Below are 18,322 nucleotides of genomic sequence, written 5' to 3'. Positions count from 1 at the left end.
AAAAACACAACTTAAAACTAATGCAAAAGTATAAAGGCATATATAAAAGGGGGGGGGAATTGATACAGAGAATGGATGGGCAAAAAGATAAGTCTCTGCAAGACAACTGAAGCAACTGATGTTTGCTGCTTCACAAATGGCAGAGAGAATGGCATTCTGCAGTACAGGGACAGCAGGAGAAAGCTCCTGTTTTCAGGTCCCTACCCTGATAGTCTGTAAGGTGTAGTGCCTGAAGTAAAATTTCCCCAGATAATCTCAGTGATCCTACAAGTCTCTGCAGGGACAGGAGGTCTGTCAGCTGACCAAGCCCCAAGAAATATGTGTGTGAGAGAGAGACAGAGAGAGAGAGAATCTATATGTATATTTGAATGATTTTCCATATGTTTGTGTGTGTGTGTGGGTGTGTGTGGGTGTGTCTTTTTTCAGCTGAATCTTGCTGGAGCGGCTGCCGAGACCATATAACACCAGTCTTGAAAGACCTACGTTGGCTCCCAGTACATTTCTGAGCACAATTCAAAGTGTTGGTGCTGACCTTTAAAGCCCTAAACGGCCTCAGCCCAGTATACCTGAAGGAGCGTCTCCACCCCCATCGTCCAGCCCTGACCCTGAGGTCCACCTCTGAGGGCCTTCTGGTGGTTCCCTCACTGTGAGAAGCCAAGTTACAGGGAACCAGGCAGAGGGCCTTCTCGGTAGTGGCACCCGCGCTGTGGAACGCCCTCCCACCAGATGTCAAAGACAAAGATAACTACCAAACTTTTAGAAGACATTTAAAGGCAGCCCTGTTTAGGGAAGTTTTTAATGACTGATGTTTTAATGCATTTTAATTTTTTTTGTTGGAAGTTCCCCAGAGTAGCTGGGGAAACCCAGCCAGATGGGCGGGGTATAAGTAATAAATTAAATAGCACTCTCACGCATGTGTGTATACACACACACCACAATTCGTTTAATAATTGCAAACAGTGCTATTTTTCTAGAAAAAGAGGTGCTGGAACTCACCACAAACTCCTCCCTCATTCTCTTAAAATGGCAATGGCGCCCCCCTGAGAGGTGCCAGAACTAGGTTCCAGAAAGTTCTGGCTCAAAAAAAGAAGAAGCCATGATTGTAAACCTGTTTTTTTATGCTTTAGTAAAGTGTCCTTCAAGGTAATTGCATTCAGCAGCCATAAGCACTGTACTGTCAATGAAGTACTTGATTCGATCCCAGAAACTGTCAATACACAGCCAGAAGCGTGAATTCTGAGAACTGTCTGATTATTAAACGGCCAGGTGTTACCATATATAACGGTGTCATCTAAAATGAGTGGCAAACTGTCACCCCCCCCCCAATAATTACAAATCAGACACTTGCTTCTTTGGTAGCTGCCTCTCCAGCCATGACAATATTATCGTGGACTTCTCTTGAAGAATCAAAGATTACATTTTCCAAAGGTCTCAGAAACAGGTAAGTTTAGGAGCAGTGCTGGGGAAACCGTGGGCCTTCCAGATGTTGTTGGATTCCTTTTTAAGTTTATTTGATTTTTTTAATTAAAAATTTACAGTCACATATCCAACTTACAACATAAAGACAAGAATCCAAGGAATCTCTTGGACTTCCCTCCTTTCTTCTTCTTTGGCGATCACTCATAAACATGTAAGATTGTCTTCCATAAACACAGTTTTAAAAACGAGTTCGTAAGTGACTGTGGAGGCCAATTCTGGATTCACACATCCTTCCACAGTGGGGACATTGGTTTCCAGGCAGGAGTTGATCACGGTGAGGGTTTGTCAAGCGTGCCTTCCTCTTAGCACGTTTCTTTCTTGCGTCCTGAGTTTGAGTGTCTTCAAAGCCCATGGCACATTTGGTAAAGGCTGCTCTCCAATTGGAGGTCCTATTGTTAATCATTTCCTCCTGCATCTTTTGTGATAATCCAAAATCTTTTACCTCTCCATTGTGTCCAAAATTCACCATTAAACGAGACTTCCGGTCAGTGCCAGCGACGAATGGCGGGTTCCCTCTGAGCTCCGGAGGGAACCGGCTCTGCGAGGTCTGGGTCTGGCCGCTGCGGCGAAGCGGAGACCCGAAGAAATCACAGGCGGTGAAGCCTGTGAGCACGGAGACTTGGCAGGCTCCATTTGTGCCCCCCCGACTGTGAAGGAGCCTTTTTAAAGGCTTCCGAACGGAACGGGGGTGAGCGGCGCGGAGCTGAGAGTCGTCTACCCTCTTCGCGGAGTGAAGCCGCAAGCCATAGTCGGAGAGCGCTGATTCCTTTCTGGACAATTGGGACTTAAAGCAACTACCCGTGAGTAGGAGCAAGAAATTAAAATTGAAGAAAATTTGAGCTAATTAGGTACCGAAACGGGAAAGGTATAAACAGGAAGTCTGCCTTTCCCGACTTGTAAATAGAGCAAAGCAAAGACATAGTAAAGCTGTAACTTTGAAAGACGTCTTTTAAAGATTCCAAATCCATCACCAAAAAAAAAAAAAAAAGCATCCCCCTCCTGTTTGCAGGGGTGGAGGGGAGAATTTTGAGCATTATTTACCTGCAAGGATAGAGAGAAGTAAAGCTATATCTGCTGCCTCTAAAACCTGGGAACGGACTGCTTTTGACAGCTGTCAACGCGTTAAGGGTAAAGAATACTGATACTCTGTGAAAGGATACAATTGCTTTCTGAACGGATTTGGACCAAAAAGTAACTTTTAACTGAAACTGTGGCTTTTTAAGGGATAAAGGGGACCTATAAGGATTATGAGGGACGCAGGTGGCACTGTGGGTAAAACCTCAGCGCCTAGGACTTGCCGATCGCATGGTCGGCGGTTCGAATCCCTGCGGCGGGGTGCGCTCCCGTCGTTCGGTCCCAGCGCCTGCCAACCTAGCAGTTCGAAAGCACCTCTGGGTGCAAGTAGATAAATAGGGACCGCTTACCAGCGGGAAGGTAAACGGCGTTCCGTGTGCTGCGCTGGCTCGCCAGATGCAGCTTGTCACGCTGGCCACGTGACCCGGAAGTGTCTGCGGACAGCGCTGGCTCCCGGCCTATAGAGTGAGATGAGCGCACAACCCTAGAGTCTGGCAAGACTGGCCCGTACGGGCAGGGGTACCTTTACCTTTACCTTTATAAGGATTATATTTGTTCTAAAAGTTGCAACTGAAGTTGGAAGTGTGTCCCCCTAGTGTGTCCCCCTAGAGGAGATTATGTTGTAGCAAGTATTAAGCCACCAAGCAACTTAGCCTGGAAAATTCCTCTTCAAAACAAAGTTACTAGGTGTGAGACTGACCTTGGACTGTGTATGGAAGTGCTATGGCAGATGAGAAAGGGAAGATAGAGCCGACACAGGAAAAAATTCTCAGGTCTGGTAGACAATACAAAACTGACATTGCTCAGCAGAGAAGGGCTTTAAAATAAATAAATAAATAAATTCACCATTAAACTACAAGTGTTATTCCAATACTACTGGAAGAATCAGAGATCAGGAAGACCAAAATTTTAATAAGGAATGGGGAAAATGTATAATTTATCTTAAAAACCATTGCAAACAGTTAAAACCGTTAATAGGATTGGAATAACACTCGTCGTTTAATGGTGAATTTTGGACACAGTGGAGATGGAAAAAGATTTGGATTATCAGAAAAGATGAAGGAGGAAATGATTAAAAATACGACCTACAAACGGAAGGAGGGAAGTCCAAGAGATTCTTTGGAATCTTGTTTTTATGTTCTATATGTTTGGGTATGTGATTGTAAAACTTTAATCTGAAAAACCAAATAAATAAATTTATATAAAAAAGAAGATGGCAGGCAAACGGGGAGCAAGGAGGGAGAGGAGAAGGCCTGGGGGGGCTTGTTTTGGCCCCCTTTCTGGGGTGTGGGCCCCAGCAGGTATCTGACGCCAGCTTCGAGTGCTAATCCTGCTCCCAAGGAGAAAGAGTTGGAAACGCAAATTGCAGGCTTGCTCTACAGACAGCATCTAATTTTCTCCTGCACCGAGCGCGAATTTCCTCATGAAGTGAGGGAAATGTTTCATCGTGCAGTTCATGAGCATACAGATTTCAGCTGGTGTACACAAACCCAGACCTTGACTCCTTACGAGCTTGCTATTCATTCGACAAAGGGCTGCATTTACAGACTGGAATGCTGGCAACTTATACAATGCCTGTTGATGGAAAACAACCCTCTTTCCCCCTCCACTTTGCTTTCAGCCGACTCTCGGAAAGGGGCCCTGAAAGCTTCTGCAGGCTTTTTGTGTGCCACAGACTGTTTCCAAAGCGCACAAAGCCACACAGTTACAAGTGCACAGCTTAATTTGTAGGTTTGTGCCCCAAGTGCCAATTTGAAAAGAAATTCCTCCGTGATAATATTCCAGCCTTGATTGAATTTCTGTCTGGAGAAAGGAGCTTGGTTTCAACTGGGCAATTGATGCAGGCTATAAATAACCAAGCAATGCAAGCGTTTTCAGGGAAAGTTAGCTAAGTGAGAAAGCAAATAGTTGCTTAGGATGAAACACGGGAGTGACCAAGCTAATGTATTTTCACTTTTTTGTGCAAGTGACGTGCCCGTTGTCATGACACAACAGACCCAACAGAGATCTCTACCTCCCCGTCAGAGAATAATAGCCAAGCAGAAGCAAGACAAGCCACAGATCCATCAGGCTCTCTCTCTTTAAAATAAGAAAGTGTGGCAACCAGTCCACTTCAGTGTCAAGGGCCACCTTCTCACAATGTTCGAAATTTGGCAGGAGTGTTTTGCACCTGGCTATCGGCTGCTTGCAAGCGAGCGAAGATGCCTTGGCGCCAAGGTGACATCTGATTTCTCCACCGTTTGGAGGCGCATGCCTGGGGACGATTGGATCTTGACTGTTTTCACACACAAGCAACACACCCTGTAGAATTCTATCCGTGATATTTTATCTGCACAATCAGAATGAATTTCAGGAACCGAAAACATGACTTTCGAGCTGGCCCAAATATGGCAGCTAGGAAATTCCATTTTGGCAACTGTTAAGAAGGGTTTAAGGGGCCATTTGGTGCTTAGCTTATATATTTTGAGTTTCTAGCACTGCTTTCTCGTTTCCACGCCACCTCGACGAGACTTAGCACTGCACTTTGTGTGGGAGCCAGTGTGGTGTAGTGGTTAAGAGCGGTGGACTCGTAATCTGGTGAACTGGGTTCGCTTCCCCGCTCCTCCACATGCAGCTGCTGGGTGACCTTGGGCTAGTCATACTTCTCTGAAGTCTCTCAGCCGCACTCACCTTACAGATGTTTGTTGTGGGTGAGGAAGGGAAAGGAGATTGTTAGCCGCTTTGAGACTCCTTAAGGGGAGTGAAAGGCAGGATATCAAGTCCAAACTCTTCTTCTTCTTCAAGCTGGGGAGAGTTATGAACGTTTGTGAAGTGCTGCGGACATGGCAAGATTCCTCCTCCCTTGCCAGCAGCACACAGTGGCTGAATGGACCGCTGTGTTAGGCTGCAGCAATACATTGCAGGGGGTTGGACTAGATGACTACTGGGTCCCTTCCAACTCTACAATTCTATGATTTTATGAGAAGTTCCACAAGTTATACCACTCTGCTTGGCCTACTGCCCCTCTGGTGTTTAGAGTTGTATTTCTCCGGCAGGAAATAAAGATGAAAAGCCCCTAATACTATACTGACTTGGAAAACACACCCCACATGACATCATTCCATACTATTTCAATAACAATCCATACATCCTGTGCCCATTTTACACTCCTCGAACGTAAGCGTCCTACTCTGCTTACACAATGCTGCTTTGGTACTCCTGCCTGCCCTTCCTTCACCCTGTTCATAAATGCACACCCCTCGCTTAGGACTGCAACATGAAGCAGTGACTTGCGTGCCTGAATTATGTGGCATGCCAAGCGCTGAAGATGGTGTTTTCATTTCCCTGCAAACGCAGTGCTCTTCGACAGAGGCGATTCAGACATTTAGCTTGGACCTGCCAAGTAAGTAAGTGATGACAGATGGAACGATACAGAAGCACACGTCAGCCTACCCAGACTCTTCCTGCTTTTTCCGCACTGTTCCACTCTGAATTGGCAACTTGATGACCAAATTCAGCACCATTTCCTACTACAGTGGTACCTCGGGTTACGAACGCTTTGGGTTATGAATACTTTGTGTTACAAACTCTGCAAATCCAGAGGTAGGTGCTCCGGGTTGTGAACTTTGCCCTGGGATACGAATGTAATCCACTTCTGGGGCCGCGGGAGGCCTATGTAGGGAATGTGCGCCTTGTGTTAAGAACGCTTTGGGCAGCTTTCCACTCCAATGGACCCTTCAGTGAAAGCAGTGAATGTCCCATGTGGGTATCTGGAGGTGGTTGGTGGTGGATGGCAGTGAACAGATTGAGGTTGAATCTCGACAAGACAGAAGTACTGTTTCTGGGGGATGGGAAGGTGTGGGGGACTCCCTGTTCCTGAATGGAGTAACTATGGTCCTGAAGGACCAGGTGCACAACCTGGGGGTCATTTGGGACTTGCAGCTGTCCATGGAGGTTCAGGTCAATTCTGTGTCCAGGGCAGCTGTCTGCCAGCTTCATCTGGTACACTGGCTGAAGCCCAGCCTGCTCTGGTTATCTCCCGCTTGGATGACTGCAATGTGCTCTATGTGGGGCTCCCTTTGGAGGTGACTTGGAAACTACAACTAATCCAGAACGTGGCAGCTAAACTGAAGGAAGAAGATGAAGATTTTAAGATGGATTCTCTTTTCAAGCAGAGGACTAAGGAGGCCAAGAAAGCGGAGTGCGTCCCTGTAACATGCCCTAGAATCAACTTCACGGCACATGGCGGATGGCTCAGGCAGATGCTTAGTTACGGGAAGTGCTTCCTGGAGGCAGAAAGCTTGAGGACCACAGACTCAGGGGCAAGATTTGACATGTCCCCAGAAGTAAGTGCATCCATTAGGTCTCGGTGAATACAGCAAGGATGTATGCACAGATTCTCCAGTTCCCGTTGCTGCTGCAGTGACATGGAAGGTCCTCATTTCAGCACAACTAACGCCCCCCCTCGCCTTCTTGTACAGCAGGAAATGGAGGAACGCAAGCAACCGACATAGGAAGAATCCTGGCCTCCTTTCATGCTTAAGAGCTCGACTTGATGGAAACTGACAACAGCTCCGCGCAGCATGGAAGCAGTTGGTACAAAGGAGGGTTGGGCTGATCTCTCTTCTTGCTCTCCCTCCATGGAAACGTGAAAGCCAGCAGGTCTTCAGCTTCATTTCCCGCCGAGCGGTGCTAATATCCACAATCTGCGAAGGGAGAAGAGCCCTAGAAATACGAAACTCCAGGGCTCCCTCCCTCCCTCCCCTACTAGTACTTGTCTTCCACTCAAGTGTGTGCATGCGCCACATGCCAACTTTCCACTCCAGGAAGCAGAGCTGGTGTTCCATTCTCCCGCCCCAGCTGTGTTATTCTGGGATACGACTCCTCTTTGACACCCACATGGAAGACCTGTGACTTGGAGGCGTACGCTTTCCTTCCATTTCCCCACTTGCCTCTACGCCTGCTCATTGCGGATCATTTCTAGGAGGAGATGCTGTCTGCTGGAAAGCCGTCCCTTTTGTTCCTCCCTGGCTTGTCACTATTGATTCCATTGCTCTTGGCTGCCTGTTGACTTTCTCGGCTGCATTCCTCCCTTTAATAAAGTGGGTCAGAGCTTGGCACTGAGAAAGTGTGTTTTCTGGGCCTGGTGAGAGACTCTTCAACCCCCACCCCCACCCCAACAGCATATAGACCACATGTCACGCAAACGTCTGTCCATTATGGAGCAATATAGATTTCTTAGAGCTTGCATTTATGAGACAGGGGGTTGTATGAGATAAATTGCACTATCCTATAGATGCCGACTCTAAAGTGAGTTCCTCCCCAGCTTACTCCCAGGTGAGTGGGCACAGGATTGCAGCTACAGTTACGAATATTTCACAAAAGGAAAAGGGGGGTGCTTAATTAAAACAGTAACTGCCAATTCCTTTGTGAACAGTATTTATTTGGATTAATTGCTCTTCCAATCCCAAAGGGAGCTATCATTCAGGGACAGAGCATTTGATTTGCACACAGAATGGGGTCAATCTCCAATTTAGGGGTAACAGGGGATACAAATGGCCTCTGGACTAAGGGGATAAAGCAGGCATCCCCAACCTGCAGCCCTCCAGATGTTTTGGCCTACAACCCCCATGATTCCTAGCTAGCAGGGCCAGTGGTCAGGATAATGGGAATTGTAGTCCAAAACATCTGGAGGGCTGAAGGTTGGGGATGCCTGAGGTAAAGGAACACATAGCGCGATGGTATCAGATCAGATGCTGCACTCTATTGCACATCACTGAAGAATGCTGAAAGAAAACACGGATCACTAGCAGCAGATCACCACACCAGGCATTATGTATGACACCCACGTGCTCAGTTTTGGATTACTATGACATCTGGCTTTCAGTTTGTTTAATCTAGGGTTTCTCCAACTTGAGTTTCCAGCTGTTGCTGGACTACAACTCCCATCATCCCTAGTTAGCTAGACCAGGTAAAGGTAAAGGACCCCTGACAGTTAAGTCCAGTCGCAGACGACTTGGGTTGCGGCGCTCATCTCATTTTACAGTCCATGGGAGCTGCCGTTTGTCCGCAGTTTTTCCAGATTATGTGGCCAGCATGACTGAGCTGCTTCTGAAGAAACCAGAGCAGTACCTTTCCGCCGGAGCGGTACCTATTTATCTACTTGCACTGGTGTGCTTTTGAACTGCTAGGTTGGCAGGAGCTGAGACCGAGCAACGGGAGCTCACTCCGTCATGGGGATTCGAACCGCTGACCTTATGATCGGCAAGCCCAAGAGGCTCAGTGGTTTAGACCACAGTGCCACTCGGGATAATGGGAATTGTAGTCCCCCACAAAACAGTCAGAAACCTAAGTTTGGGAAACCAAACTTAAAGTTCTTTGTTTGCACCAAGAAATCCCGTGGTGATTTTAACTTCAGGCAACTGTTTTTGGTAGCAATTAAAGCAAGGTTTTACAAGGTTTCAGTAACCCGGTTTGAAAATCACCATGGGTGCTGGGATATCAAGAATCCTGTTCCACACTTTCCGCAAAAGTGGGCAGCCATTATGTATCTCACAGAAGACATTCTGACCTGTTCCTTTTGTGCAATTCTCACCAAATAACAGCCTTACCTAAGGCATTGATTTGTTTTTGCAGACACTCATTAACATTGCTTTTTGTTTCCTCACAGAAAAATTCACACAACTGCTGCTTGAATAAATCCAAGGAAGCATTTTTGAATCTACAGTTGTACCTTGGAAGTTGAACGGAATCTGTTCTGGAAGTGTGTTCGACTTCCAAAATGTTCAGAAACCAAAGCATGGCTTCTGATTGGCTGCAGGAAGCTCCTGCAGCCAATCAGAAGCCGCGGAAGCCCCATCGGATGTTCAGCTTCCAAAAATAGTTTGTAAACCGGAACAGTGACTTCTGGGTTTGCAGCGTTCAGGAGCCAAAACGCTCGAGTACTAAGCTGTTTGAAAACCAAAATATGTCTGCACTGGTCCTCAAATTTGGCTGGAGAAAGGATCTTGTTGGCACAAGGAACAGAGCCCTTTTCTGATGTATCTAGAGACTCTTGGTGTCTTCCTGAGCAAGAACTGCAAGTGACCTTGTTGACTTCAGAAAACAGGTATCCCACCCAACCCTGGTTTTGGGGGGATGGCTATTAGTGTATCCACAGATGGCTGCTCTACACTGATAGGGAAATGTGGGAAAACCTTTTGTGATTTTATAGAGCCGTTTATGCTGGACAGACTGCATAGCCTACACTGGTTTTACAGCAAGGAGACTGAGTTTTGAACGGATATTTTTTTCCACTCTTAAGTTCATTTCTCCACAATCCCACATCAGTTTGCAATCTATATTTTTTTTTAAACACCTCATGAAAGTTCAGCCACGTGCTGGTGTGAATTTTTCCTAATCTCATATATTTGGATGCCATCTGGCCTAACATGTTTAATCGGGCAATTTCCCCCTAATGTAACAACCTTTTGTGTAATTTCCACTAACACATGCATTTCAATCTACACTTTACCCTAGTAAATGAATTTTTGCACACATTATTTGCTTGGACAGCTGGACTACAAAATTCAGAGAAGCGTCAATTTCAAAGGATGGTCGTGTTTTGATTTGCATATGGTTTTGCAAATGGTGAGTTAGGCAGGTTTGCCTATAAAAGCAAGCTGAACCAATTTTCCCCAGCTGCAAGTCATACAAAACCCCAGGTACTTCACACCAAGAGCAATTCACCATTACAAGATATGGGGAAAAGATTCAAGATCCAAGTTTGAGAAACAAAATGTGTGCCTGCAAGTTTGCGTGCCTCTCTGTTTTTTAAAAGATGCTTCTAGCTCTCTCTCCGCCTAAACAAATATGTATTCTCATCTTAATAAGGCTCTGCTAAAGGGACATTCCATTCTCTTTTGTCTGCATTGCAAATTCCATTTTAAGCAGCGGATTGACTTCTTTGTTGTTGCTGCTGGTTTGGAGGAGATGGCGCGTCACAAATGGAGACATCAAGGACACCAGGTCTGAGTGTTTGATGTTGTCGCCCCAAACACCCACATCTCCACAGGCTTTACGTTTCAAGACAGCACTGAGGGACAGGAAAAGCCTTATGCTCAACCACGTTTTGTGGCTAACATGCATCTCAAAGCCATATCAGCTCAAGGAGAAAGAACATGAATGCACATTAGTTAACAGTTTCCCCCTTGAAAGTTCTCAGACTCATTTGCCCTTAGCCTTGCAATGTACAGAAGTATTGCTAATGAGGAACTGTGACTGAGAGGAGCATAAATGTGCTTTAAAAATGTGTATAAATATTGTCCCTTTAACTTACTGTCCTGAATATTAACAGGGAGGCGTTTGTCTTCCAAGAAAATCACCGGCACCATAAACAAGATAAAATAAAATGCTGAATAGAAAGGCAGAGTGTCCCAGTCAAACAGTAGCCTTTCACAATTTAAAACCAGAGCATTCATCATAGATCTGGACAGTTATTAAAATCAAAAGTGGAGGAAAAACCCAGCTGTGACAATTTTTTAATCTAGGCAGGAGTTTAAAATTGAAAGAAATGAGCACACCCTGAACCGAGAAATAAATCGTTTTTTCTTGCTCTACGGACGGCACTCACAAACAACTGATTGTACTCAACTGTTGCATTCAACAAGCTGAAACCAACGACGTTTGTAGCATGTACTTAAAGCTAAGTATGTCAAAAAGCACTCCTGAGTACACATTTACATGAAGAGAACGCAATTTAAATTAAAGACCATTTTCCCTTATTCCCAGCTCTTTGCCCGCTTGACTCTTATTCTCTATAGTTACACAGGGGGCTGGGCCAGTAAGCCACAGGGCACTCTGTTGAAAACCCTCTAGCTGCCTTTGCTTGTAGTTAATATTATGCAGAAAAGCCAAACCTTCATAACACAGTGCTAGTCAACACAATTGGCATCAGAGGTTGGTTGTTGAACTCTCAACACCAGCCTTCCCCAACCTGACAGTGTCCAGATATTGTAGACTACAAGCAGAGAACCAGTGTGGTGCTGTGGTTAGAGTTCTGGACTAGGACCTGGTAGGTGAAGGTAAAGGGACCCCTGACCATTAGGTCCAGCCATGGCCGACTCTGGGGTTGTGGCGCTCATCTCGCTTTATTGGCCGAGGGAGCCGGCGTACAGCTTCCGGGTCATGTGGCCAGCATGACTAAGCCGCTTCTGGCGAACCAGAGCAATGCACGGAAACGCCGTTTACCTTCCCGCCGGAGCAGTACCTATTTATCTACTTGCACTTTGATGTGCTTTCGAACTGCTAGGTTGTCAGGAGCAGGGACTGAGCAACGGGAGCTCACCCCGTCGTGGGGATTCGAACCGCCGACCTTCTGATCGGCAAGCCTTAGGCTTTGTAGTTTAACCCACAGCACCACCCATGTCCCTTAGGACCTGGTAGATCCTCGCTTAGACATGAAGCTCACTGGGTGACCTTGGGAGTTGTAGTGTAAAACATCTGGAGGGAACCAGGCTGGGAAAGTCAGTTCTACCTCCTATTTTCTTGGATGGAAGAAAAATCAGAGAGAGAGAGAGAGAGAGAGAGAGAGAGAGAGAGAGAGAACATCCATAGTTCAACGAATCAGAACTCACAGTGTCAGGGACTCGGCAGAAGAGGAATGGTGGAGACCACCTCCCCAGCCTGACCCTTCCAGAGAAGAGGAAGACAATTCAGAATGACAACAGGGGTTTGAGGGAGATCACAGCTCAGAGGCAGATGAGGGGGAAAGCTGGGAAATAATGGGAGAGGAGGAAGACGAAAGAACCAGAAGGGGGACAGCTGATGGACAAAGTGTCTTTAGAAAGCATTCCAGACCCCCTCTCTCCCAGAACCCAGAACTGAGAGCCAGTGTGGTGTAGTGGTTAAGAGCGGTAGTCTCGTAATCTGGGGAACCGTGTTCGCGTCTCCGCTCCTCCACATGCAGCTGCTGGGTGACCTTGGGCCAGTCACACTTCTTTGAAGTCTCTCAGCCCCACTCACCTCACAGAGTGTTTGTTGTGGGGGAGGAAGGGAAAGGAGAATGTTAGCCGCTTTGAGACTCCTTAAAGGGAGTGAAAGGCGGGATATCAAATCCAAACTCTTCTTCTCTTCTTCATTGAAAATAGGAGAGCAGAGAGCTCAGAGGCAGAAGGCACTTCTCAGCACCCATAGTGATGATGCATGAAGGGAGAGAGGGAAGGGGTGGAGACTCGGGGCAATGCCATTATTCCAAGAGGCTGCACTTCCAAGCCTCTCTGTGACTACTGAATAAAAAGCTATTGGCGAGAACTTTCCTTGTCTTATCCGTTCCTGGCAACCTGACACACAGGGGCTTAGACCCACCAAACTTATTTTTAATGCCAGAGCTCTGATGTGGGATAAGTTGAGCCTCTTGGAGCACATTCACAGTGTCCTCTCTGGGTTATGCGAGTAGTCAGAACCAGCCCACACACAAACCACAGTTCACAAGACAGAGGATGCTGCATCTCAACAGGACTGCAGCTCAGTACCTCTCATTTTAGCTATCAGCCACTAGGGACAACTCTGAGCTTCACTCAGTATCTTCCATCCCCTTCTGAGGTACCCTTCCTAGTCGGTCCCTCAGAAATATACTGAAGTCCTCCTGTCATACCCCTTCTTTGTGGCCTAGTGAACCCAGTGAAAGGAACTTGGGATGAGACCCTTCACCAGCTGACCTTACTGTGCCCCCCTCTACTCTGACCAATTGGCCTTGAAGTGACTGAGCACCATTGCAGAAGCGTTTTTCTTTTCTAGCAGCTGTATACTGGGCAGTGCTGCTAAACAAAACTACATGTTTGCCGAGAGACACAGAGATATACCACTGCAGCTATATGCTACCTCCTTCTCTTTCAGTCATAGAAAGGGGTGGCAAAAAAATAAGGATCAATAGGTCTTTGAGTTTACTTTGTAACCCAGATCCCAGACTAAGATTAATGTAGCGCAGTCAAGGGGAAAGAACATAATTTACTTGTATTTTAAAACTAGTATACAGTGGTACCTCAAGTTAAGTACTTAATTCGTTCTGGAGGTCTGTTCTTAACCTGAAACTGTTCTTAACCTGAAGCAACACTTTAGCTAATGGGGCCTCCCACTGCTGCTGTGCCGCCGGAGCATGATTTCTGTTCTCATCCCGAAGCAAAGTTCTTAACCCGAGGTAGTATTTCTGGGATAGCGGAGTCTGTAACCTGAAGCGTATGTAACCTGAAGCATATGTAACCCGAGGTACCACTGTATCACGAAACATTAATGATGCAGCATCTGTTCTCTGTATTTCCCTTCCTGTTCAAATTAGACATTGGCCAACCAAACTGGTATGTTAGTGCCTGTTGAAAACTTTTTTATTTAGGCAAGCCTTCCTGGGGGGAAGCCATGCTTCTTGACAATTTCTGGGATTCAAATATGCATTTTATACATATACAGTGGTACCTTGGGTTACATACGCTTCAGGTTACAGACTCCGCTAACCCAGAAATAGTGCTTCAGGTTAAGAACTTTGCTTCGGGATGAGAACAGAAATCATGCTCTGGCGGTGCGGCAACAGCAGGAGGCCCCATTAGCTAAAGTGGTGCTTCAGGTTAAGAACAGTTTCAGGTTAAGAACGGACCTCTGGAACGAATTAAGTACTTAACCTGAGGTACCACTGTGTGTGTATATGTGTGTGTGTGTGTGTGTGTGTATGTGTGTGTGTGTATATATATATATATATATATATATATATATATATATCCATGTATAAGACTAGGTTTTTTCTCTAATAAAGAAAGAATGAAGTGTGCCCCTCAGACAGGTTGAGTGGGTGGGTGTCAGGAGACCCCCCCAAAACAGCTCTATGGGGGAGTGGGCAGATCGTTCTATCAGGCAAGCAGAAATGCATATGCAGATACAGTAGTACCTTAGTTTTCAAACGTAATCCATTCCGGAAGACTGTTCAGCTTCCGAAACATTCGAAACTGAGGAACAAAGGGCGGTCTGCAATTGCAATGAGGAAAACCTGGGGGGGGGGGGACTAATCGGAAGCCATTTGACTTCCGAGGTGCATTCAAAAACGGAAGCAATTACTTCTAGGTTTTCAGCGTTCGGGTTCTGAAAAGTTCAGGTTCTGAGATGCTCGAAAAACCGAGGTTCCACTGTAGATATCATTTGCGCGACACTGAATTTCTCCCTACATTCTCAGGTGCGCACTCTCTCTCTCTTTCTCTTTAAAAAACGAAAAAGAGGAACACATCAAAATTTTGATTGGCACATTTCACTTTGGAATTCATCTGCTTTTTTTGCTTAGTGGAGTAACTTTCCTTTGTAACTTATTATACCATCCGCCCACCTCTGCCATTGTCGTTTTCTATTGCTCACTGACGCATGTGATTTTAAAATACAAGTTCATATATATATATATATATATATATATATATATATGCATTTATTGTTAACAAATCCAATAGTGTCATCTAAATTTAGAATGAGGCGTATACTGGCTATATTTTGCAGCAGCAGTTACAAGGCTGAACCACAGACAAAAATATCTCCAGGTATAGGGCGGTATATAAATTCAATAAATGAATGAATAAATGAATGAATATCTTGACAACAATCGTTCTCATGCTTTGCAGGCATTGGTGTCTGCCTCAAATCAGGTCAGATCATTTGGCATTAATCAATGTATGTGGAGAGATGATTTCCAGAGCCCATGGGTAAAAAATTTACAACTGACAATTACGGCAATGGGAATCTCCCCATCCAAATTACTAGAGCAGGATATAGTTCCAGCTAAAAGAACAGTAACCTGTAAACTAGAGGAGATGGACTTGCAGCAGAAAATGGCCTTGGGCAATGGTACCTGCTCACCTCTAAACCTTGGTTTATTACCCCTCTTAAGGCTCCCAAACTATTTGAATTCCTTAACTTCTTTGGCTCATAGATATGCCTTTGTAAAGGCAAGATTCAACACCTTCCCATCGAACGTGCTGAGAAATAGATTCTCCAATGGACAGATATCGCTCTTATGTGATTGTAATTGTGGGGCACCGGAATCGTTGCATCACATAATTTTTGATTGTGCTTTTCACTCATCGGCCAGGAGCAAGTTTCTTGCTCAATATCTAAAGGGAATTGCCGATGATACGAATGAAGCCAAACTGAGATATCTATTAAATGATGATGACCCCCTAAGATCACTCATGGTTGCCAGATTCTTGATCAGCGTCCTATCCCTAAAGAAGAGAAACGGACTCCTGTGCGGCTCGGATAATCTTTTTAAACTATGATCTATGTTTTAGGATGTAATTAGGTGATTTCACCATTGATGTCTTCTACTAATTTATGAGTAGAGGGCAATGTTTATGTTACAAATTTATTGTAATGTATGATGTTGGTCTTTTGTTTTTGTTTTGTTTTGCTTTGGTTCTTGTCTGTTTTTGTAAGTCTTGGCGGTTTTAAATTTGCAGGTTTAAGTACATTATGTTGGTATGGGAAACTGTCGTGTGATGGGCCAATGGCCGTAATAAAGATCAATACAATACAATCTGGCATTAATCCACTGTTGTCTACTCTGGTTGGCAGCTGCTCACCATAGTCTGGGCAGGCAGAGGTTTTTCCCCACATCATCTGCTCCCTGAGTCTTAAAAAATGGATATGCCAGGGACTGAACCTGAGACCTTCCACATGTACTGCACAATATGTTCTGCTATTGAGTGATGGTCCATCCAGGATCAGATCCATCCATCCCAGTTGATTGAGTCTGTTAACTGGCTTCTACCAAGACCATCCCTTCCCTTCCTTTTCTACCAACCCTTTCAGCTACGTCCAAGAGGTAGCCAGCTCAGAGGTAGCTGGCCCAGTAAAAATCACTCACGAGTAATAGACAGCAGAGACATCACCTTGCCGACAAAGGTCCATATAGTTAAAGCTATGGTTTTCCCAGTAGTGATGTATGGAAGTGAGAGCTGGACCATAAAGAAGGCTGATTGCCGAAGAATTGATGCTTTTGAATTATGGTGCTGGAGGAGACTCTTGAGAGTCCCATGGACTGCAAGAAGATCAAATCTATCCATTCTGAAGGAAATCAGCCCTGAGTGCTCACTGGAAGGACAGATCGTGAAGCTGAGGCTCCAATACTTTGGCCACCTCATGAGAAGAGAAGACTGGAAAAGACCCTGATGTTGGGAAAGATTGAGGGCACAAGGAGAAGGGGACGACAGAGGACAAGATGGTTGGACAGTGTTCTTGAAGCTACCAGCATGAGTTTGATCAAACTGCGGGAGGCAGTGGAAGACAGGAGTGCCTGGCGTGCTCTGGTCCATGGGGTCACGAAGAGTCGAACACGACTAAACGACAACATTTCATGCTCCAGTAACCAATGAAGGAGTAAATACACAGAGACGTTCTTCTTGCCCCTGAAGCCAAGTACTCTTCCTAGCACTGATGGTCTTTGGAGAATTCTCCAGACTAGGGAGTTCAGCCCGGACACTGAGATCTAGCGCCGAGGGCCTTCTGGTGGTTCCCTCATTGCGAGAAGTGAGGTTACAGGGAACCAGGCAGAGGGCCTTCTCGGTAGTGGCGCCCGCCCTGTGGAACACCCTCCCATCAGATGTCAAGGAAATGAACAAATAGCCTATTTTTAAAAGACACCTGAAGGCAGCCCTGTTTAGGGAAGCTTTTAATATTTAATGCTGTATTCTTTTTAATGCTCGATTGGGAGCTGCCTAGAGTGGCTGGGGAAACTCAGCCAGATGGGTGGGGTATAAATAATATATTATTATTATTATTATTATTATTATTATTATTATTATTATTATTATTATTATTATTTGGACTCCAATGACACTAGGAGAGCTGCACTAGACATTTATGCATCAGTTTTAGATCTCTGAAGCCTTTTCTGGTACATACGCTTCCATTATGCCTTTTAGTGAAGGCTGTCCACTTACAAATGTAGACTTTAAAATGTAGACTATCTTCTAGAAGAAAGGCTGCCAGGACATGCTCAGGGAATTCTTCCCAGGAATTGGGCAAATCTGGTAATTTCAGCTTCACATTTTCCCAATCTTCTATCCGTTCTCCACATTTCCACACCAGTTTGTAATAAATCCTCATGAAAATTCATCAGCATTCTAGTATGAATTTCTCCCAATAGGCACATTCTTACAAAGGAATTCCCCCTAAAAGTGCTCTTTTGTATGCTATCGAAGCTAATATATTCATTTCAATGTATACTTTACCCTAGTATATGCAGTTTTGTAGCAGACTGGAGCACTGCATTACAAAATGTAGGAAAGTGCAAATTTCAATGGATGACTATGTTTTGGTTCAAATACAGTTTTGCAAAGTGTGAATCAGGTAGGTTAGCCTTTGGAGGCAAATGGAACTGAATTTCTTCCCCACCAGTAATTCTTGCTCAGAAAAGCTGGGAGATAACCGCTAAGAGTTATTTTGAGAGATTCCTATTTGGTCTGAGCACAATTTAAAGGGCAGGAGATTACCAGAACATTAATGTTTAAACCAGCAAGCTTTACTTATTTAGTAGATGCCCTTTTCCAAAGACTGCATGCCGAAAACTAACAGGGGGAAAATCACATACAACTTCCTTGCTTGACAATGCAACCCATGCACATGTTAACAAATTTATCAAAGGCCAGTGTAAATTAGTTTCATGCCATCAGCTGAAGCTCCCCCCAAAACAAACAAACAAACAGGATCAATTTAGTATTTTGTGCAGTTCTGCCTATATTTCTAAAGGCTGTAGAAACTAGTTTAAGTTAATGAAGAAGATTAA

General features: G+C 45.1%; 1 protein-coding gene across 3 annotated transcripts in view; it reads right to left on the bottom strand.

Annotated features, from left to right (window-relative positions):
• STXBP4 (syntaxin binding protein 4) overlaps nucleotides 1-18,322 on the bottom strand; it is a 148,750-nt gene that overhangs the window by 28,292 nt on the left and 102,136 nt on the right. The gene's annotated exons all lie outside the window — the stretch shown is intronic.

This window comes from Podarcis raffonei, chromosome 2 (assembly GCF_027172205.1).
Source record: "Podarcis raffonei isolate rPodRaf1 chromosome 2, rPodRaf1.pri, whole genome shotgun sequence".
Classification (NCBI taxonomy): Eukaryota; Metazoa; Chordata; class Lepidosauria; order Squamata; family Lacertidae; genus Podarcis; species Podarcis raffonei.
This window is presented reverse-complemented; position numbering and strand designations above follow the sequence as displayed.